General features: G+C 41.1%; 1 long non-coding RNA gene across 3 annotated transcripts in view; it reads right to left on the minus strand.

Moving 5' to 3' along the window:
• Positions 1-2,192: 2,192 nt before the first annotated feature.
• LOC130610178 (uncharacterized) overlaps positions 2,193-23,735 on the minus strand; it is an 80,116-nt gene continuing 58,573 nt past the window's right edge. For all 3 annotated transcript variants that reach the window (XR_008974981.1, XR_008974979.1, XR_008974980.1), the window contains one exon: positions 2,193-3,120. This is a non-coding gene — a long non-coding RNA (uncharacterized LOC130610178). The remainder of the gene's footprint in view (positions 3,121-23,735) is intronic.

A 23,735-nucleotide genomic window follows, 5' to 3' on the forward strand; every position in this document is an offset into this window, starting at 1 on the left:
CTGGTATAAATCAGACCAACTCCAAGAAGCTGCCAGGGGCAGCATCAGGGTTTGCATTTTTATGCGCAGTTCTGAAATCTGGCAATTAAGATGCCAATAGACAAAGTCCTGCCTCTGGCAGCCCCCTCTGCCCTTCACAGCAGGACATCTGAGCAGCTCATCCATTAGGCTTCCTCATCACTGCAGCCATCAGCATTACATTTTATGGAAACTCAGCACCAACTTTAGATCCCTTAAAATTCTGCCCTGTAGTCCTGGAACTGTTTGAGAAATAGTGGAGGTATTGGTGAGCAGAATGAGGGTAAAGTAGGGCAGAAAGAGGAGGGAGGAAGGAGGCAGTGAACTGGCAGTGATAACATCATCAGCTTTTCAAGATAAGTCGTCTCCACTCATCAGTCGGGGTCTCTAATTGCAAGAGTACCAAAGATACTGCAGAATTTATCCACCAGAAATAACCCTTGTGTCACACACAACTACTACCCATGTCCCTGTAACACAGGTCTGTGCTAAAGGAATATTTCTTGCCTGTGAAGTGTTTTGATAATAGAATAATATTAGACGATAGAATTTATTTCAGATTGATGCAAAATAAAGAAGTAGATATTCTCATGGAGAGCAAACTTCCCTCTTCTCCTTAAAACAAATTGTTTTAGGGCAATCCAAAACCTCATTTTTAGGCAGGAAAAAAAAAAAATCAACAACTTTATTCTGTGCTATAAATTATTTTAATTCACTTTTTAAAATATATTTCTTTTTGGAAATTTAAGTTCCAAAAAAGAGAAGAAATTGTGCCTTGATATCATGCGTGTTCTGTGAGTTTTCTCCAAAGCAAAATTCTCATTAGCTCATCTGATTTCTATAAATATTTTCTTTTATCTTAATGGAATAATGTATTTCGATGGAACATGATTTTACCCCATGCCTTTTGTACTCCTCTGCACTGTACTAATTATAAAGATGGTTGTTCTAGGCTATTATAAGAAGAACTTTGTGGGGTTTTGCTGTAACATTTTCATGGACCACTTAATGCCAGAAGCAGGTAACTACAATGGGGAATGTCTTACTGACCCCATTTGCCACTCAGCATCCATATTATATTATTTGCATAAGAAAAGAGGTATAAGCTGCTTTGATTTTTCTAACAGGTATCCAAACTTTGCCTGAAGTAGGAAGTCTTGTGTGAAACCTCAGATCATTATTCCCCATACAGGGACACTCACAGCTCTGGCCACGTAGCTGTCACCAGCATCATCAGGGGCTCTATGAATCACATAGGCCCCCGCAGTGAGCTAAGAAGGAATTTACCCCAAGCTACCTCTTTGAAGTGCTGCTCAAGCACAGCCTTTGCCAGCCACAAGCGAGCTGACATTTTGTGCAGCTCCTGTTCTGCAAGTGGGCTCAAAATAACAGCAAAGGAAGATCTTTGACCCTGGCTGATACTGCATATAACTAGATAGACTCCTAAAAATGCAGAGGTTTTACTGGAACAATCTGGGAGAAGGAGAGGGAAGCCAGAAACTTTTAATTAGGAAAAGCATAGGTATTTGTTTAATACATGATTTGCCACGTGAAAGCACACGTGAAAGAATAGTGCTTGTTTGGCTTAGCTCTAGTCCTGAATCTGTTTGCTATGACATTTACTGTTAAATCACTACCGGATTATCTTCACTATTTAAAGAAAAGTTAAAATCCACTTGCTTTATCTCAGGGTAATTAGTTTGGGGGCTGTGATGTTGAATACAGTATGTTCATCTCATACAACTAGTGTCCTCTTCCAAGTTTCCTCTTCTGTATGTTGAAACTGTTCGTGTTCCTAGCCAAAAACTACTTGCTCTCAGCCCCCATTTCAGCACTGTTACATCCTCTTCAACCAAAAATAGAAAAAATAACTCTAATCACCTATTTTTACTGTTTGAGTCAGGGAGTGTTCACAGGACTCATTTTGTTGGCAGAGCAAGAAAGGGAAAAGGAAAAGAGTTACAAATTCAGAGGGTAAGATAGCAGCTGAACTTGATAATGACATCAACTGGTGGTGTTTGCACACTGAGCATCTGTCTGTGGCTTAAAATGACTGTTCTGTTTGGGGATTTTGGTTTTCGTTGGGGTTTTGTTATACTGACGGCTCACTCCTTGTTGTTAATACCACTGAGAAAGGGACTTAAGAAAGGAAAATAAGTCCTATGGGGTTTTTAACATTCTCTATTGGGTTTCTGGTAGAAGCAGCTTGTGGCAAACAAGGAAGACAAACCTGGAACCTCTACTGCATCCTGCATCCTGCCTCAGATTTGTGATATAATCCTACATATAATCCAACAATTTGCCATGTGGCCCTGGTAAATTATAGAACCTAAACTTTCCACAATTTAATGTCTAAAACTAATCCTTTAATCCATATTTAGGTTGCTGTAATGAACTCATCTTAAATGTTATCTGCAGGTGCTCAGACATGCTGAAAAATTGATAAAGTATATGCTTATTCTTTCCTAAGGCACCTGAATTTGAATTTTTTGGCCATAATGACTTCTCCTTGGTGTTAATGAAGACTTTCATACATTGAAGGGCTCTTCTGATGTTTGTATATATATTTTAAATCATACTTCTCTGTAACTGCTGAACATTATGTTTCAATCACCAAAAGAAGCCCAAAGTAGCAGGAGGAAAATTCCTGCAATATTTTTCCTATTCCATGATAGGCATTTTTAGTCAATATGTTTTGCAGTGTTTGGAGGAACCTCCCTCCTCCCATGAAGTCTATATGGGGCATGGAGAGAGACTTGCTGAACATCATGGTACTGGGGGTAAAACAAGCCTGGTTTATGTACAGATTCTGGCTCATCACAAAGGAAAACAAGTTCATCCCAATAGCTAAGGTTAATGAATTTAACTCTTTGTTCTCTGCCTCTGGGATTACAGCTACAGGGAAAACAGTCTCTTAGAAACCTAAGCTTTTCAACAAGCTCCAATTAGTTCATTAGAAGAAGCAATAGATTCCCACATGCCCAAGCCACTTATGGTCCAAATGTTCTGGCCTCTTTTCCCAGGTGCTTCCATCTCCCTCTTCCCAAAGTTACTGGATTGTTTTCCTCAAATGGAGGAGTAACTGTGGACTTCCAACCTTACCTATAAGTGGAAGATAAAAGCAGAAACAGGACGGCAAAGGAGGGAACAAGGACTAAAGGTCTGCTGAGTTTCTTTATCAGACCTTTGCTTAAGGTTTTCTCCTTCAATTTCTATTACAGAGGCACTATCCTGACTAGTCCCATCAGGTGATGTAGGATGAATACGGAATTTGGTTGCTAATTTTCTGTGAAACACTGCACAGGATTTGTCAAGAGGGTGGATTTGGGAATAGGAAGATCTCAGAGGGTGTACCCCCAAGTGCTACCCTTTCCCCAGGGTCGAGCCATAGCACTAGAAGCTAAAAGGCTGGCATGTCATGAGCTTTTGTCTCTGGAACCGAATTTCCCCAAATGCCTGATAAGAGGATCAGTCTATTTGGCAGAGGATGAATTCAGAGCCTGCCCTGTTATATTTATTATAAACAAAAGCCAAAGAACGTTAAATTTTGTCTCTATCAAAATGCTATTCTGACTATTCAGATAAACCAGTTTTGGCTGGGGGTTTTTTAGATGCAGAGCTGCCTTTGCTGTAGGAAATCTCATGTATTAAGGAAAGATCAATACCACAGCTAATGGCCTAAGGTATCAAAAAAACCTCACTGGAGGAAATGAGAATGTTGTCTGGAAACCAGATGATGATAATCCTAAGGATAAATGGATTTAGAGATTTCCGAAGCTGTTTTAGTAAACAGAGGGCAGACTTAGGCAGTTATTTCAACAAGTTCCTTTACAAAAGAGAGATTGCCATTTTCCTGTTTGGTTTTAGTCTTGACATTGATGAGTCTCAGTGAATATTTATTAACCTCTTGGGTACAGACAGACCTTCTAATAAAGCAAAGAACCCTCTTCTTCTTTATGGAGGAATCTTGCGCTCATCATTTTGTCTTACAAACGTTGTCCTTGCACGTGCTGTTGTCGAAGGCTGACAGAGCCATTGGTTTCCCTGGGGTTGAACAAAGGCAGGTGCAAAACTTGTAAAGGACTCGGGGCAGAGCTCAGACAAGTACCACAGAGCAAAGATCCCTTGATTCTGTTCTCAGTTTCATGGATGTGAAGCAGAGAAGAGCAGTGTTCAGTGTGACCAGTAAGACCATACAAACAGCCTTAGTGCCTGAAAGTCAAGATGCATCTAGCCCACCTAGCCCTGTTTGTCTCCTCTCTTGCCACCACTGCAAACACCTCTTTTAGAAGGCAGTGATGGACAGCCTTAGCCATATCTTTTCCTTTGGAACCTATTTCATTATTTATTTCATACATGTTATATTTTCCAGTTGCATTGCTTTGTCTATAAGGATAAAAAACCAAATACAGCATCCAAGATCTCAGAGCTTGTGGTACTTTTGCAGCTGCTTAGAAACACACTCTGTGCTCCTCCCTGTTCTTCTCCATATCTTTTTGACTGTTGCAGAGCATGGAGCTTATGTTTCATTTTCTTCCTCTTTGGATAGAAGCATATGATGTACTTTACAGGGCTTTCATGGATTGTGGTGTGTCAGCCAAACTCCTATAACTGCCCATGTGCAGACCCAAACCAACAAAAAGCTGAAACAACTCTAAAGCACAGTAAGTGTCAGAGCAGTTTTATCTTGCAGCCAGAGCAGGGTCAGCTATGCCTATTTAGCCGTAACTCACTGAGTAATTGCAACACAAACACATTTGAGGGAGTCCATTTAAAAACCTGAACTTCTGTTTTTGCCTGGGGTTGATTTACCCCTCTCTGTGGTGAGCCTTTGACTCAACTCAGTTTCAGATATGCAGAAATCCCCACAAGGCTTCCAGCTCTCAACTGAAGAACTCCACCAGCTCAAAGCTGACTCAACTCCCTCCTAGTCACCGACTTTCACCAGGTCTCCCTAGATAAGCAGAGAGAGAAAGCTGCAGATAGGGGATATATTTCTGGAAGTGTCCTGTAATTCCCTGAATCTCTGGTAGGGAACATTCAAGGATGTGCCCGGCTGCTGTCTGCTCATGTGCGTCCAAAAGACGGCACATAGACTAGTCACACATGAAGGATATGCTGGAATCTCTGCATTCTGCAAGCACTCTATGGTGCGTGCATACACCCACCCAACCATGAAGCAGAGGAAGAGACAGTGATTTGGCCCCACCTTCACTTCCAGAAGAGGACACCTCATCAGAAGGAAAGGGGCATCTGTGAACCCAAGCATGTCTTCCAGAGACATAGCCTTGGGTCAGTGCCTACTGATGACTGGAGAAAAGAATCCACCATTCAAAAGACCACATATGCTTCATCTGAAACACATAAACCTCTGATGGCCTTAATTCCATGTCATCTTCAAAACACTTTGCATTTGTTTGTTTTTAAAAAAGCAAGAGATTTAAAAGAAAAATGGGGCCTATTGGCCAACAGCACTTTTGTCTGATTATAGCTCCACAAAGGCACCTCAAGGTTGACTAGCTCTGTAGTATGGAAAAAATAAAAAACCCAACCAAGAAGTTGGCTTCTGAGACCTTTCCATTTTATTAAATCTTTTCTGGCCTTTGTCATCACTTTCCAATGAATTTTTGGTTTTAGCATGACAGAATGCTAAGAAAAAGTGCCCTGCAGCTTTTTCTGTCCTTTCTCAGTATTTATCACTCAAAAACGTGTAATTTTTAAGGAATGTTTGCCAGTCTTGATTAAGGGGAAAGGGCAAATAATCTTGGAATAATCCTTTTAAGTTTATCCTGAGAATCTCTCTTTTTTATTCACTTTTATTTGAAGGAGTTGAGCCTGAGTACAATTGATTTCTCAGCTCCTTCGAGTGGGTTCCAATGTTGCTGACAACAGAAAAATGGAATGATTTGTTGACTGTATCCATAGATGCAGCAATCCTCACTCCGTGTAGAAGTGTCACAATATCTTGCAACTTCAAGCTGGTGTTTTCTGCTCTCTGCTCATGAACTGGAAAGCTGAAAATATCAGTATTTAAAACATTAAAATAAAACATTAAAAAAAAATTAAAAAAAAAGAAAAAGCCACCCACAGGGCTGTATCTGTTGGAATTAGGGGGTGCAGAGTTAGAACAGAGGAACTGGGGCAATGTGTTGCAGAAATCTCTTATCTCAAGCTACACCCTTGTATTTACTTGCTCTACATGATTCAACACTGCCATTTTCCACATGCAGCACATCCTGCTGCCCACACCGTTACCTGGGCAGTAATAACCCATCCCTCTGTGTCCCACAGGAGCTGCTTTCATCAGCCACCTTTTCTCTCAATCAATTAACATGATCATGTTAAACTCAGAGCAATTACACCTTGCCCTACTTAGCTTCACATCTATTTTCTCTGAGAGTTATGGAAAGGCCTTTGTGCATGAAAGCTCAGCTGTTTTTTTCCAGGTGTCTCTATTGGTCTAATAAATGACATTACTTCCCTACACTAACTTTTCCTTTTGTACACCCTTGAAACTTTGCAGTTGTAAGAATACTAGCACTATAATATGTTATCATGGCTACTGTACTCCTGACTGAGCTGTAAAGTCAAGAATCCTACAGCCATTAAAATCCCCCAACACTTCTCACAAAAATAGGAGTGTTAGTCCAGATTCTCCAGTCCAGTGAGCATAATCTTTACATGATGTTTAAGCTGATTGTAGCTCCCTTTCCTTTCTCTTGTATCTGTGGGTTGTTAAACATCTGCCATGATACCCCCTGGTCCCCCAAGAGATCAAGCTGCAAATGAATTATAGATATAATACAAGCAGTCTTACACATGCATTACCCAAAGCCTCTTACATGGGTCAGAATCACACAGTTACTGTCCTGTCAGATCTCTGGCATAAAAATCCATGGATGTTGTGAGACAGCCCCAGTGTATTGATCACTATGAAGGAGACTGAAAATCTTTGACTTGAGATAAAAAGTTATCAGATGTCTGTGATTAATGATCAGAAAAACTGGAGTGTCACAGAGAGAGCTTTTGATTGATTCTGTTAATGTGCCTCTGTGTGTATTTATGCACCAGATGTGCATATGCAAAGTGTTTGATGTACAGGTTGTATGTGTGTGTGTGTGTCTATATAATATCTGTGTGATGAATATGTGGCAGGGGTATAAGAGCTTCCTCAGTGTGGGTAAGTGGGGAAGGGAAGGGAAGGGAAGGGAAGGGAAGGGAAGGGAAGGGAAGGGAAGGGAAGGGAAGGGGGAGGAAAAAGGATGGAACAGTGGAAGAGGGAAGGAAGGAGATGAAAAAGGAGAGAAAGAGAACTACAGAAACGTGTAGTGTGAACGTCTTCTTAAAATCTTAAAACCACACTTAAGGGTACACTCCTCCAAAAGAAGAAACAAGGACATGAGAATTAGGACTGACACTTGGACTCTGTCCAGAGCCTGAATTGACTTTGTCAGTCCTGTCCTATTTTGACCTTTCCATTTTTCAAGGGTAATTAAACACACCCGCTTCAGTTTAGATCTTGCTCCCACTAGCGATTCACCTCCGCTGACAAGGCAAAGAGCTACACAGGAGAGGTCTGAACCAGCTGCCCAAAAAGCCATGTCCATATTGGTCTTCTTTTATGTGAATATAATGCCACCAAGTAATTAGCAATAAAAATACTGTGCAAGAACTGTGTATGACATTAGGATTGAGTAATTTGGTCTTTAACCCATCTAGCAGCTACTGCAAGATGCACTAAGTGACTGAAACCCATATATCTCATTATAATAAATATTTTATAGATGACATCTCAGCCCAAATCACCTTCTATGACATTGTTTTTAAAGCCACTGACAGGTGACAGGGTGATTTCGGTGACTGGTAATTGGAAAGGAAATCTTCCATTGCCGTGTTAAAAGGAACCCATATCAAGAACAACCAAGCGTTTTCATTTGATCCGTGTCAAACGTCAACAGTGCAATAAAACTGGTGATGCTGCTTCAATTTCTGTAGGTCAGAGGACAAAAGACCACTTCTTCCACACTGTGAGTGCTTGTTCACCGTCTTCCATCCTTGGGCTGACACCTCCTTGTGAGGAAACTCGCACAGTGGACATCGTGCTATATTTGTTTTGTAGAAAGGGAGAAGAATTTGCTATTTAAGGCTGTAAATCTGGCATTTTCGTAAGTGTTGAAATTCACACCTTCACATTTCTTGCTATATCCCTGCTATATAAGGTGAGCAAAGGTAACCATGCTGCTGATATTTGCAGTAGTCCTTCATCTCACTCCTTTCGGGACTGTTCCCATGTACATAAGTCCCCTTCATCTCTGACGTCTGAAGCCAGCTCCTTATCCATTCTCATGTGGCTGAGAGTGACAAAGCATCAAAGAAAGCTTCCTAGCTGTGAAATTTATTAGACAGGAGAGCAGAGTCCTCTGGGGGAAGTGTTGGAACAAAACTCCATCAGAGGAGGTTTTAAAGATAACAGAGGTAAAACATTGTGGGGGGAGATAGGGTGTCATAGTCCTGCAGTGACAGGAATTGAGTGGGTACTGAAAACTACATTTTCATTCCCCAAAATAGGGTGGGGATGGGGAGCGCCTCAGCTATAGTGCAGAATGGCTTCTTTCATTAATTAATTGTATGCTCTATCTTTAAATCATTCAGGATTCTTTCCAGCCCTACCATGGAGGGGGATGTCTGAGTGATTAAAGCATCTGGGTCATTCATTCAAGTACCTCTGCAGACATGAGCAGAAGGCCATGCTTGATGCTCTTAGAAATAGGTCACAACTACACAGATGAGAGACTCAAAGGCAATGTGGAGTGATGCTAGCCAAGCCATTTCCATTTGTGCAAACTGAACATTGCCTGATGCAATTGATCTCCTAGGAAAGAGTGAGGCTGTTTTCTTCAAAAGTAATAGATTTATTTGTACAATTATAGCTCCACTGAAGCCAACCCATGACCAGAAGATTATCCCAGAGTCTCACTCTCCTCATGGCTAAAAGCTTCCTTCTACTTTTCGACTTAAATCTATTCATTCTCAATATTCTTTTGTTCTCTGGACCAAATTATTCTTTAGCTGAAAGCACTCTTTCCTTTGGCTGGTGCCCAGTGCCCACTTAGAGATGGCAGTCACGTTCTCTCATCCTTAATTGTGTTCAAATTAACAAGCTAAGTTGTCTTGGTGTAAGACAGGTACTTCCATTTCTGCGATCACTGTTAGGGAGGAAGTAATGTACAGGGAATGATTGTTCTTTGTCATCTTAAAAACAAGAATTAGTGACATTGGAGGAAATAACAAGGATCAGCTTCTAAAGAACCAAGAGCTGATGGTTTTCCCTCATCTTGTGACTGCGGAAGTCCCTGATGACACAGAGACACTGAAAGTTCACATTGGTTCAGAAAGCAAACTGCAAGGTGAGCAAAAGAAGGTATGAGAGGGAAGCCAGTAAAGGAAAAAGTAATCTGAAGATATTAAAAGCAAAGATAATGCCTCCTGCTCAGGAAGCCTTTAAATTGAAATTTGTTGAAGACTGACAGTGTTTTGGGGAACTATTACACATGCTTATGCTATCTTACACTCTGTTAAGCTTTTACTCCTAGTCACTATCAGAGACAGGCTACCGCACTGCATATTCCTTTAGTCTGATTCTTTATAGCTTTTCTTATCACGACTAATAGTTTTCTGCTGAGTCTTACCAAGTTTGAGTGCTGGATTCTTGCAGAAGCATAACTCACACGGCAGTCAGTATTGTAGATGAGTTTTCAGAGAGTCTAGTACAGGGCTATTAAATTCCTTACTCTTCCCCAGTGAAACAGCTCCCCTTGTACAATACAGACTTATGTTTTGACTCATTGTTTTCCTGTGATTAGTCTTTATGTCTACCTCTGTCTCCTGCATGTCCCCAGCCATTGCAGAACTCCTTATCAGCTCAAAGCGTGTGACTTATTTTGAGCTACTGAATTTCATTCCACTGCTGCTTCTCCAGCACTTATGACCATATCCCTGCATGGTATTTCAAAACCTTCTGAACATACATTTAGTGTGATCAGTGGATATTAGTTAATTTATTTTCCTCTGCAATGTGTGTGTGAAGTTCTGTACATTGTTACTTTTGTCTTTGTGAATGTCAGTTGTTGGAAAAAGAGCTGTCCATAGAACACAAACCCCATTTCACACCTGATTTAACTACTTCCTAAACAAGCTGAAGCAGACTTTTCATTGCTGTACATATAAAGATGCCTTATAAAAAGCAAAGCAGCTGTGGCTCATTTTATAGCATTTGTATAATTTTTAAAGCATCCTCCACCCACCCTTCCAGCTGATTTCCAACCTTCCATAACCCTGATAAAATTCTAAGTTTCCCCATATTTTCCCATTCTGTCCTTCAGAACTGTCATTAACCACACACCTGAACTCCTTTTTGTTTAGAAGGGTTCATCAGAAAATGACAGTGAAGTGTAATCAGTCAGCCTTTGTTCCCTCTGAGGTCTGTGGCTGTTGTGAAGCAGCATCCCTTGTCACACTTTACATAGCCCAGCAGGCTGGGAAAAAACAAAATAGCTTTTATAACTACAATGATAAACAGAGTCTGCTCTAAAGCTACTCTAATTGACTTCAGAGGCTAACGCAACCCTTAGGCTGACCTCTATCTGGGCAAACTTAACAACCAGAGCAATTATCAAAGTATCAGCTCAGGCTTAAATCCACACACAGATTTCCAGCTGAACATTAAATAACATTCGGTCTTTGAAAAACTGGGTGCTGCAGTCTTCAGTCAGCTTCTGTCCCTCATCAGCTTTGCAACACTGGGGGAATCAAGGACAAAAACTGGCTGGATACACAATGTTAGACAGGGGGAAAGCTGACCTATGCTTTCAAGGGCTATTGCCCTATTAGGCAGGGCATCAGCATTAAGACTTTAAAACCCATTATCACTTACAGGAGTTCAAAGGCTTTTCTTTTAGTCCCACAGAGGGGTTTTTTACAGTGTGCTTTGCCTGCCATTTAAATGTTTTCACTCTGGATTTATTGCTTATTTTATCTGGCATGTAGCGTAAGCTGCTGATTTTTGCAATTTGAGTTTCTTAGATTGTTAAAGAAGCCACAAATTGTTGTTCTGTGTGTTACCCCAGCCAGTGTACAATGTGTGATATGTCAGTTACAGTAGGACTGGTAGTAATGAGACCATACATTTAAAAAGAGTAGTATTAACTTTTAATCCTCATACAACCCTTTGAGGAATATTCACTAACCTGAAAAGCATCATCTCCTGTTTCAGTGAAGCATCCTAGATATTTATTCTCTGCTGAAATCAATTTAACAATTAAATATGTTAAAAGACAAGTTCCACTTTCTCACAACCACTTGCCATTACTAGCTGTTCGATACGGATAGTGACCCTGAGATAGACAGTCATGAGAGATTTGAGATTAGAGGAACACGCACAATGGTCCCTTCTTTGTTTGCTACCACAGTTTGTTCACCCTGTAGCCTTGAAGGAGGCTCCTGAGGTACCATCACTGTTTGCTTTCTGTATCTCAGACTGTCTCAAATATGAAAAGCTCTCCTAACAAGAGGATTATTAAAGGCAAACGGTTGAAGACAGCACATACAGAAGGATAGGGACAAAGTGGAATCTGACCTGCATTGGCTGGAGTTCCTTTGGTAGGGATGGGCATCAGCCTGTATTGCAGTGCTGTGTTTCCCCATGAGGTATGAGCCCTTCACTCTTGGGCATACGGGAGGTAGATCTGATCACACAGAGCTGAGAGCTCAGGCTCTCTCCAGTCAGTGTGGCAAGCACTGCTGTTGGTACCCTGCCAAAGGTGTAAGAACAGAGCTCTAGTGTGTATGATAATGCTCTGCTGATTACAAACACTTCCCAGGTAGTTCCCTTTGGTATTGATCAGGGAGACTTTCTGAACCAGTGCCTCCATTTCCTGAGCTTTTGATTGACATCTCAGTCATGAGAATGAGTTCATCCATCCAGGCGAAACTTGCTGAAGACACAGACAGGCAAGCACACGGATGAGTCCATCCAGCAGCTGTGGATAGTATGAATTCTCAGCTTCTCTGTGGGAAACTTCTTTATGCATGGAACTTGTACAAGACTCGATTATCCTTTTTCATTGCATAACATGGTGCTACCAAGACCTAAGGAAGGAGTCTGAGGGAGAAAATTCTGCTCTGCTCGCACTTGAGCTTCTGCAAGTGATGCTGCTGCTTGAGGTCTATTCTGTACACAGTTTGGGCTGAATAGAGCTCAATAAGTTGCGAGTTTCCTAGAATATGTCTGGGTGTCGACTAGACGGAGAGGAGACTTGGGATAGGAATCCCATACTACACAAACACACATAGGCTCAAAATACATTAAAGATCATTGAAAAACATGGGTTGGAAAGGACCTCTGGGTTTTATTCAGTCTTGCTCAAAGCTCAGTTCCTCAGGCTGGAGTACTCCTAGCTTTTATACCCCAAGGATAATAAAAAGGTGGGGAAATTCCTTTTTCTCCTTTTCTTCCCTTGAAATTTGCGTGAGCATCCGGCACTCACCAGTAAAAAATCTTTGACTTCATGAACCGTGGCTTGGATGAAACTCCTGAATCCTCACCAAAGAATACCCACAGGCCCAGAAATCAAGGCCAGAGCTTAAGAAGATCTTTTCTCGTCACAGTCCCTGGCAAAATCTTCTTCAGGAGAAGTATTCCTTAGAAATGCCACACTATGTTCAATTGCATTTAAGGAAACAAATCTACTAGGGGCCTCCTCACTTAGGCATAAATATGTACACGCAGCTCGTATTGATAACTTTATAAACCCAGGCAAAATAACAACCTTGAATTCAGGAGAGCACAATTTCCATTAATCACTGTAATAAAAAAGCAAACTTCACAACACAGTTTAACACTAATGCCTCCTCAATACACCTTGTCAACTCCATCCCCAGTAGTACTTGGACACTATTATTTTCTCCATTGCAGGGCCTCTTAAACTCAGTCTCCTGTATCGCCTCACAAAGGAAACTAGTGAATCAAAGCATGAATGTTCCTAAAACAGGTCTTTTAAATGAAACCTTAGCTCATAGCAAGCTCAGAGTGAACCATTGGACTGCTTTGGGATAGAAGTTAGCCTCCTGTTTGGAAAAATATAATAACTGGATATCATAAATCAGCCTTCAATTTTGGTTTAATGGAGGCTATGTTTGTTGGTTGCTGCGTTCATCTATTAAAGAGAAACTTATGGGGATTTTAAATGGGATAAATTTCGCTGTTATATATTTAATAAAAGCGAGTAATTGTTTACTTATAAATGAAATTCCATGTGGAACTGGCATCTAACAAGGAAAGTTCAGCTGGGTGATTGGATATTGGCTTCAAAGATGAACTGGCATTGTAATAAACGTTTTAATTGATACACCTCCAGTTGTGGATGGCTATCCAAAATGCAAAGCCTTGCTTTATGTGAAGAACATAAATGAACATATGAGGATAAATCCTGAAACCTGCATCCTGACCACTTTCTCTTCTATTCCCAACACACAGAAACAAAAAAATGCTACATGAAATCTACCTCTTTGAAGGGCTAAGCACATTAAGTCCCTTCTAACTTAAGTGACCACTGACAGCAATCCCATTCTTCTGGAAGGAGACTCGCCAGCTTTGGAGTCATTTTACTCATCTGCTATTCCTGGAAGGATTCTTCTGGATTGAGGGAAATTTCATGGATTTTAATAGTAATGCCACTAAAGCTGCTATTACTCCGAACAATAACACAACCACTACAAAAACAGAATAATAATTCCTACGTGCATCTCATGCTTATCAAATCACATCATAGCATATTGTGATTAATCTCTTGCAGAGTTTCTTTAATCCTCATTTGAGGATACATACCTGTATTCTTCATAGTAAACAAATGAACCCTTGCATCACCTCACTTGTGACACAAATGAAAAACTATAAGCCATGAATTGATAATATTTACTTTTGTTTCTCTCCAGAAGAAACATTTCAGAAACCCAATGCTAGGTCCTATGAGCTGACCCTTCTTACCCTGTGGTTAGAGCCTATGCGCAGGTTAGTTCTAAATGTCTTCTGGTCACATTTTAAGGACTAGGGTTAAAGCTGAACCTACAGGTCTTGATGTATTGGGTGTTTTAATAAGTATCTTCCTGCAATAAGCCTGCCATCCTCAGCTATTACTGCCCTTGAGCAGAAAACATGAAACGTAGAAGCTTGCATATTTGTAATCCCTTCATATGATCATTTCAAGTAAAGTGGGAGAAAAGAGGGGTATGGCTAAAGAGGGAAAGTCATTTCTGCCGTTGCTTCTGGTATGCAGAAAAGTGCACTGGGCTGATCTAGGGACAGTGGTTAATGTTGGTGTCTGTGTCTTATTTCTAACTATGGTCTCTTTCTTCAGGAAGCTGAAATTAAAAGTGTCCATAGTCTTCTTCTTTTCCCTACTTGCTTATTACAGTTCATTAATAAAGCATAATATTGCGTAGTATTACTCCAGGAGTAAACCTCATGCCTCTCTTCTCCTAGCCCATGTTTTGTCACATCTATGCTGCCTTTCCAAATAAACATGCCAGATCTATGGGATTCTCTCTGCTGTCTGTAACTCCTGCTCTGATTGCTTGACCTCAGAGCCAAGCAATGAATGCAAGTGTCCTGACACCCACTTACAACAAGCTCTTCCAAAGAACCTGTTTAAGGCACTGATGACATTAGTCACTAAGCCATCATCAGGACACAGGCTGCAGGAAATGAATACTACAAACTACTTCTACTAGTTACCATTTTAGTTCAGGTCAGGACCATGGATGAAGCCTGAGATAAAACTGCGAAGAGGAGTAACTCAGCAGTGGGTGTGATATGCACGGGTACAAGGTGACAGAGAGGAGGAACCTCCCTACAGCTATTAGAAGCACAGCACAGCTTCACTCCAAAGCAGTCTGAAGGAGGGAGGTCTAAGAGGCTTTGCTGCACCTCCTAGTATGGTTCAACAGTGGTACACAAGAACAAAGTCACTGGTTCAGTCCCAGTCCTACTGAGGAGAAATTAAGAGTTATTCTGATGGTTGCAGGGTAGCCCAAACCACCATGAGAGCTGGTTTCCTTATTTGTGGTGTACTGAGTCCTTCTGGAAAACTCAAAGAGGAAGAGAAGTGAAGTTGGAAGCTCCTATCCCCTGTCCTTTTCTCTACCTCCACTTCCCCTAAGAAAGCCCTCTCTGAGCTGAGGATGCAGCATCCTTAGAGTTACCATACAATGATAGAATGGTTTGGCTTGGAAAGGACCTTAAGATTATCCAGTTCCAACCTTCCTGCCATGGGCAGGGACACGTAGCACTAGACCATGTCACCCAAGGCTCGATCCAACCTGGCCTTGAACATCCAGGGATGGAGCATTCACAACTTCTCTGGGCAACCCATTCCATTGCCTGACCACCCTCACAGTAAAGAACTTCCTCCTTATATTTAGCCTGAACTTCCCCTGTTTCAGTTTAAAACCATCACCCCTTGTCCTATCACTACAGTCCCTAATGAATTTGTTCTTGTGTACCACTGTTGAACCATACTAGGAGACGCAGCAAATCCTCTTAGACCTCCCTCCTCCAGACTGCTTCTGAATAAGGCTGTGCTGCGCTACTCAGAATAGCTGTAGGGAGGTTCCTCCTGTCACTTCTGTACCCATATATATCATGTACATACTGCTGAGATATGCTTAATTGAGGACTTTAACGAAGGTCTTTGTCAGGTAGTCACAGCCGGGATAGTATTTTCTTTACTAGTACATACAGACGTGCCAGTTGGAAATGCCACCAACACTGCACAACAGTTGAGCAATTTGCCAGTGCAGAGAACCAGGCTGCAGCCCTCTTCTGAGCCCACGTAAGGGTTTGGTCCTGGGTGTTGAATGACTCTAATGATACCATAACTCCAGGAAGCAATTACTGGTTTAGCATGTTTTCTGCCTGATGTCAGATAGAGCATTGTCCATAGCATCACACAGCCTAGGGAAATGTTTTTGTTCCATCACAGTTTCATATCTTTTATTCAATTTTGTAATGTCATTTTCTGTGAAAAAATATGAGCACAAAATGCATCTTGGGGTTTGCTTTTTAGTTCACATTATTTGTCTTTCCTTTTAACAACCAGGAGGAGCAGTAGCCATGTGAGTTCAGCTGCTCTGCTCTCCTGTAATCTACCCTTTGATGTAACTAACCGGCAAAAACATATTTCTAATCAAATATAGTCTCCCATCCTTAATCAGCTCAGCTTTAAAATGCAGATCAATGAGATAAGAAAGAGCTGATTTAATTAGTCCAACCTCAGCAATGCTACAGCATATTCTCATTTACAGAAATAATGGGGAGCAAGAGGAAACAGATTCATCATCATGAAAAGGCTGGGGAAGGCAGACGAAAGCAGGATATTTCCTATGCTAGCAAAGGGTGATTTTCACTCTGGCTAAAGAGCCAGCACATGCTTTATGAGCCATTTAAATAACACTTAGGCCTTCTGCTTTGTCCTTTAGCCTAAGGATGAATTTCTTTCACTAAGTAGCAATACCTCTGGAAATCATCACTCTTGGGTTTAATTGATGAGCTAGAGACAGCTCCCACCACTTGGTGAATAAAGAGGAAATACGGCAGGCAGGAGCTCAGCAATAATGCACATTTATATAGCTGCTTGGGAGAACTCACCCACATGCACTTTATACACCATACACCTGGTCAAGCACTCTTAACAGAGAGAAACAGCACAGGGCGTGCTTCCTCACCCTGCTACTGCCTTACTGTGTGTCCATAGGTAACTCACTTGCCCCTGCACTGTTGGGGGGCTGGGAAGTGCTTCGCTTTGCTTTATTCCTCCATCTTATTAGGATATGGAATTTCCTGCAGGGTTTGCTTCACCCTCCCCCAGTCCAGGTACCCCTCAGAATGGGGACCCTGGCACAACTGGAGCTCCGAAGTGTTGCTGTACAGATACTCAACAAGCAAAATCAGTGCAAGTTCTCAGCTTGCTTTTCCCCCTTTTTGGCTTCAAAGCAACAGACCGCTATGGCACCGCTACCAGCTATGTGTGACCAGAGTCCAAGTGTCCAACCTGGGATCAATTGGCACAGGTTTGGTCAGTGAGAAATGCTGCCACCTCCACTCAGAGCCCCCAGATTATTTCTGTGACCACAGCAACCTTGTAGAGGTCTTAACAAGAGGAAAATCAGACCTGTAGATGTGCAACAAGAGCCGTGGAGTTGGGCTCAGGACCCAAAACTTTAGTGTGGTAGGACTGGACATTCACACTGTTGAGAAGTCAGGCGCCATCCACACAGATAAGGGTATGTCAGCTCCCAATATAAGTGCTAATTCCTGGGATGAAGCTCAGCTTCGTGCCCATGCATCATTTTGAATGGAGGTAGTTTGTGACATCTACATTTGGTAGTGGCTGTCTGGGAGATAGTTGCTCATCACTGACGGGAGAACTATCCCTGTCTAAGATAACCCTCAGGCCCTTTCTCCTCAGGTATGGGAGCACCAGAGGCGAAACAATTAAGAGAGCAATTAAGCCATTAGCAAATAATCTCTCTCTTTTTGTTTGGTTTTGTGGTCTTTTTCTTCCATTTTCACAGACTTGTGCCACTTTCCAGTGCCTCCAAAAAGAGCGAGGAAAAGTCCTGTACTATATATGGATACTCCCCTCAGGTGGGACTGAGAGCAGGCTCTAATCCCCACTCCTGACCCTTACAAGAGCAGAAGAGTGCATCCCTATGCTTATGTTACCTTGGAAAGTGCTGGCATGTACCACTGCGCTACTCCTGTGCATCACCATCTTTGTTGTCAGGTTGTAGACACACATCTTGGGGATGGGCTGGTGGAAGAGACGACTGCCTGCAACTCAGCCCTAAGTGGGAGATACCAGCCTCTATGTCCCATCTCCTGCCTGATAAACTGCTTATGTGTTCATTCCTGGCATGCTTCACTAACAGTGAAATGGGTTAGAAAAAGGCCTTCTGTTTGGACTGATGGAGTTGGGTCCAGAGCCCAAAACTCATCATCAGCCTGGCTTTGATGGACATGGTTTGGCTACTTTAAAGAGAACCAGTGCCATTTCAGCTCCTGAAAGCCAAGAGACAACAGTGGTAGAGTTTTTCTCTTCCCTACATTTTTCTCCTCTGCTCCACCAGTTTTGTCTCCAAGATAATAAATCAATCTTCTCATAAAGGTTACACCAACTATCTCAGCTCTGTGGTTTCATGATAAAGCTCCACACAAAAGATTCTGAGACAAGTACACATGCAGGGGAAGAGCACAGAGGTGTGAGGTGTAACAGGGCTGTGGAGCTTGGAGAACTTAAAATCATAGAATTGTAGAACAGAACTTGACTGATGCAAAAGGCCAAAGCACTTTGGTGCTGTGGAGTTTGGCAATGGCATGGGCTTAAGGAAGCTCCCGCCACTTCATCCAGCAGCTTGGTCCTACATTATACAAGCCTGAAGTACATGGGAGCAGGCTGTGATCCCAACCAGGAGGCAATGCATTTGTACCTCCAGACAGAAACCTTTAGCCAGATCTTAGATTCAAGTAATCAAATAGCATCTCAGACATGTAAACAAAAATCAGCTTCTTTCAATGCCTTGGAATGTGACCACCAGTGACTTCTCCTAATCTACAAAATAACACCTCATCTCTAGCACCTGAAGCCTGCATGTCCCTCCATTTAAAGGATGCACAATGCTTTTGTTAATTAGAGCCTTAGTTTAATATGAGCTGTCAAAGTTCACTTAACTTCAATTAATTGTTTCTCCTGAGCTTAATTTCTTCAGTTAAGTATTGATTAATCATTGCTTAATTATGCTGGAGTCTCACTGGGTGATATTGCAGTCTCACACTGCAGCAATGCATCGCTTTCTAAAAATACTGCAGGAACCATCAGAGATCTTATGCATTCCTATTATTGCGATGACTTTTAATATTTATCATTTCATCCCTTATGTTCCAAAATGTATATGTAACATGTTGTGTTTAATTCCACAGGCTTACAACTCATTTTTCTCTGTGAGGGCAGGCTTTTGACTGGAGTTTTGCATTGCACAGTGTGAAGAAATGGCTTAGTGTCTAGCACCCAGCATCCTGTGCCAGGAGGAGGAGGTTAGGGAACACAAGTGAATGGTCTTTACTGTGGCAAAACATTAACATGTTGAAAAAAAACCAAAATATTGATGGTATGTTTTTTCTTTGTGCCTTTTAGGTGACATGCAACAACGTTGACTCAAATACTATCTGTATTTCTTCAAAACTACAATGTTAGTTGTAGTTTTGGTCCTATGAATATGGCCTGGGTCCTATGAATATGGCCTTCAGAACAAGGCATCTCCAGTCTGAAATCTCAGTCTGCTCCCAAACATCAGGAAGAGAAAACTATGAAGTCCTCCATCTCTCTGTAGTATCCTGACAGCACAATGTCAGGCTGGATTGAAAACATCTTAATTCTCACATATAAGTAAAATAACTACTAATTTTTACCAAGTCTCTCTTGAATTTGGATATATTTACCCCAATCAGATGTTAAGCTTAATCTGTAGTGAGAAATTGAACAATTACTTTCCCCCCAGCAGTAACTTCCCTGGAACCCATTTAGATGTATATTTTTACCTCGTCATAGGAGCAGTCATTCTTTTGAATGAAAAAAAGTCACTCCCCAGAGAACACTTCTTGGCTTGCCGTGGTTTTATCACAGTCAAGGGTTAACTTTTATCCCTTTGGTACACGTTCACTTTTTCAGAAATCTCTAAACATATTACTACTAAAATTTCATTTTTAATATATACTATGCTATAGGAGTACTAAGCTTTATTTACTACTGTCATCCCAGATGCTCGAATGAGCTCTGTAGGAATATGCTATAAAGAGAGCCATCAAAATGACATCGTTTTCTACTACATTTCTTCTACTTGGGGGTGTAAACATCTGGCACCTTGGGAATACACATCTTTGCTATGTGAAAGACAAGATAAACTGGTAAAACCACTGATTATTATAGAGATCATGAAAAACACGTCTGTTCTCTGATGCTGAATGACACAAAATAATGAATTTTCCAGAAAGGGATGGATGAATTAGTCCAGGTGTAAAAAGTACTGACAAAACTAATGTACAGAACTTGAAGAAGTGCTAGTCAAAAGAGTTCCAGAGTTCAAGTAACTTCTGTTTTTAGCTTCTTAGAATGACTCTGCATTTCTGGACTCTGCTCAAAACTAGAAACCAGAGGTCCCACAAGCTTGCTTGTTTTTATGTATTTATAGCAATAACATAGCCAAGAAACTGAAAAGCAAATCTGTTGTCATGACTCTCACCACAGCCTCATCTAAATGCTGTATCTGAGTCCAGGTCACTACAGCAGTGGGTGCTGGACAAATATGGTCCTGCCTCAAAATGGTTACTGGAGAAGAAGAAACAAAGAATTGGAAAAGGAAGTTTTCTCCTGCTTTCTGTAAAGGAAACTAAGACACAATGTGCTAAGTTTCCCAGTGTGATTTGGGGCCTAAAATGGTTAGTGATTGGTGTTAATTACAGTCCCCAGGATCCTACCACATGAAACCCGAGCTCTGCTTCTGGAAATCTATGACAACTGGATGCACATCCCCAACTTTCTCATGCTAATGCCTACACACAAAAACCTTCACATTTCATCAGTTTCTTGGCTTCACCCACATCCTTATTGCTCACTATTCTTTACTTTTATTGCAACCAAGCTTAACAGACACAGTCATCAACCACAGTCGTATCAGAGGCTTTACTAGCACAAAACAAACTCCTAAATCCAAGTGTTAAGATGAGACCACTGAGGAGAACAGGCAGTTAATGAGAAGTACGAGTTTATCTGCTGGAGTTTGGAAGTTTGATCTCCCACTGCATTAATAATTTGAGATGTCCCCATTAAAATAATAATAAAAAATATAAATAAATAAAAATAAGAAAGATAGGGCTTATTTCTTTTGGTGTGTCTTCACGTGAGCAGAATCACATGGCTCCCTAGACTGGGTTGTCTTATCTCCCCTCTGCTCAGGTCTCTGAACCACTTTCTTCACCCTTCCATCTCACCTGAGGAAAGGGCAGAAGGGTAAAATATCCCTCTAATGGCCTGTGAACACATACACCAAGAGTGGCACATGGGAAGTCAGCAGCTCTGCTATGGATTTCTGGTCTCTCAAGGCTAGGGTCTGCAAGGTTGGCTGGATTCAGGATGCATCCTCTTGTAGAGGAGATGCTGTGATTTGTTGGAGAATATTGTTCAGGCATGACAGCAGAGAAAGAAGTTGTAAAAGGCCAAGAAAGGTCCTTGAGGGACATCAGCAGTGCCGGTACACATGGGTTCAACGTGCAGTCTCTTATCACATCCACTTTGGGCAAAACCATAATAGCAGCTTCTCAGCTTAGACAGGTAAATGTGTTTGTTTTAATGTTTATCTAAAGATGATTTTGTTGCTAATAAAGAATCAAATAAAAGCTGCAGGTCACCATAACTTTGTCAGACTTCCCACCCTAGCAATTTTTTCCATTTTGAATGACACTGTGGAAATGACTGTAGAGCAATTTCCTTCCCTGCCTTTCAACAATATAATTGCTTTATATGGATTCTGCAGATCGTTGATAACTAAATTAGTGGCTCTTTTGTAATTGCTTCCCTTTCTATTTCTACATCTTTTAGAGGGGCTACAGTTTTGTTTTGAAACCCACTCTCCTGGTAACAGCAGCATTTTCCTGTGGGCTGGTAACAGCAGCATTTCCATGTGGGCTGGAGCAGAGTGCAGGGTTATGTGTGTTCCAATAAAGCTTTATGGAGCAGACTAAAAGGAAAAGAACTGCAGATCAATTCTGAGGGATCCCATTCTGCCTACCTCAAACATATTATGTAGCTATTCATCCTTTGAGCAGTCTTATTGAAATCAGTGGAAGAAGTTATTGGAGGAGTGAATAAGATGTCAGAATTTTACCCTAAATATTTCACTTAGCAAAGAAACCAATGCTGCAAGATAACAGACACCCAGCTGCAGCAGGATGCAAAACTTGCAGTGACAATAAGAACTGAGCAGCCTTTTGCTGCTTTGCGATGGTGCTATCTTATTGAAAGCATTTGATAAATAGCAGTGGCTGTGTCTGAATAAAATGAAAGACCCTGTTGTACAAACCATGAGCCTTCTAATCCTTACAGCACCACAAATAATTCAAAGTCTTGAAGTACCATGATAATGGCACGAGAAGACGGATATCTCTGTGTTATTGTTTTTGTGTAACACAAAGAATGTTCTGCAGGATAAATAACGTTGCATAAAAAATCCAAAGATACTGCTTTCAACAAAGCAGACAATTAAAATTATCCAGAAGTTGAGGAAAATATGAGTTAAATTTATTTTGCAGCACTTTTGCCTTTGAAAGTCTACATTGCCCTTAAAACAATTTTACGGTGGATATTGTTGGCTCAGGATTAACATAAGTGACTGATTGAAAATCTTATTAGATGTTAAGATTAAGTACACAGCTCAAGTTCTACAAGCGCAAAACTGATTTCAAAGGAATAAAATTATGAGAATGGATGCCTATGAAAGAAAAATAATATATTCATAAAGCCCTTTTTCAACAGTCAAGACATAAAGTGACATCCACTGAACTTTTCATCTGGTTTTAGAGTTGTTTAAATTAAAGATTATGGGGAAAACTGAAAAAGGACAGAAAGAAATACAAGCCAGCTGTACCTGTGGTATGGTTCCACTGTTTTCAGCATAGATAAGGCATGGGTTGGTTGACTTTTATGATGTAATTTTGTATGTACATGAAGTAAAGAGAATGTGGTGCTAAATGAATGACTGGAAAGGGCATGATCTACCTGATTCAGTACCAGCAGAGCTTGAGGGATTAAAAAAAGGGAAGGAGAACATGTTGGTTTATATAGCATTATAAAAGAAATAATCACAAATGGAGCATGTTCCAAACCAATGGAAGCATTAGGCAGAACTGTCCTGCAAACACTCTCATCTATCCCAGAATAATTCTGTACCTTTTCTAGGTGTAGAAATTCAAGTTCCTACCAAGGCAAGGACTGCTGATGCCTTGCACAGTCCCAGAAGCACTCATGACCATCATGTCTCCAATAACCAAACTGCTGGACACAGAGCAGGCAAAAGCTTACGTTTTGTGCCTGTCTTCTTCTTATGCACAGAGCTGTGCTTGCCTTTGTCCCTTAAACACATGGAGTTGTACTCCCATACACATATTAGGCCAGAAACATCAGCAACAATGTATGACATGCTTTATTCCATAGAGAGAGACATTGACATATAGCATCTACTTATTTGCTGTCATACCTTTAAATCAAGGCTAAATGAGGTGAAAAGCAAATAGATTTTAAGCCCTTGTAAACTCATAGGGCAAGCTGAATGGATAAACTAAGATGATTCACCCTTATATATTATCCTGGTGGTTTAGAGTTGGCCATATAATAAGTTCATGGCCATCTTGAAATGAGTGGAAAGGTGAATGCTTCCACTGTGATTACTTGGCTAAAAAATAAATGCTAGTAATACCTCTTCTGCCCTTCTTCACCATTTAATTGCCATATTTTAAGGTTAACAATGGGGAAAACTGATCAGGCTTTCTTCAGAAATAAATTACTTAGAAAGAGAGAGAAAATAATACTGGTAGTGAAAATGACTCCTTAATG

This window comes from Pezoporus wallicus, unplaced genomic scaffold (genome assembly GCF_028554395.1).
Source record: "Pezoporus wallicus isolate ANWC-B61680 ecotype Strahan unplaced genomic scaffold, APGP_CSIRO_Pwel_v1 contig_7545, whole genome shotgun sequence".
Taxonomy (NCBI): domain Eukaryota; kingdom Metazoa; phylum Chordata; class Aves; order Psittaciformes; family Psittacidae; genus Pezoporus; species Pezoporus wallicus.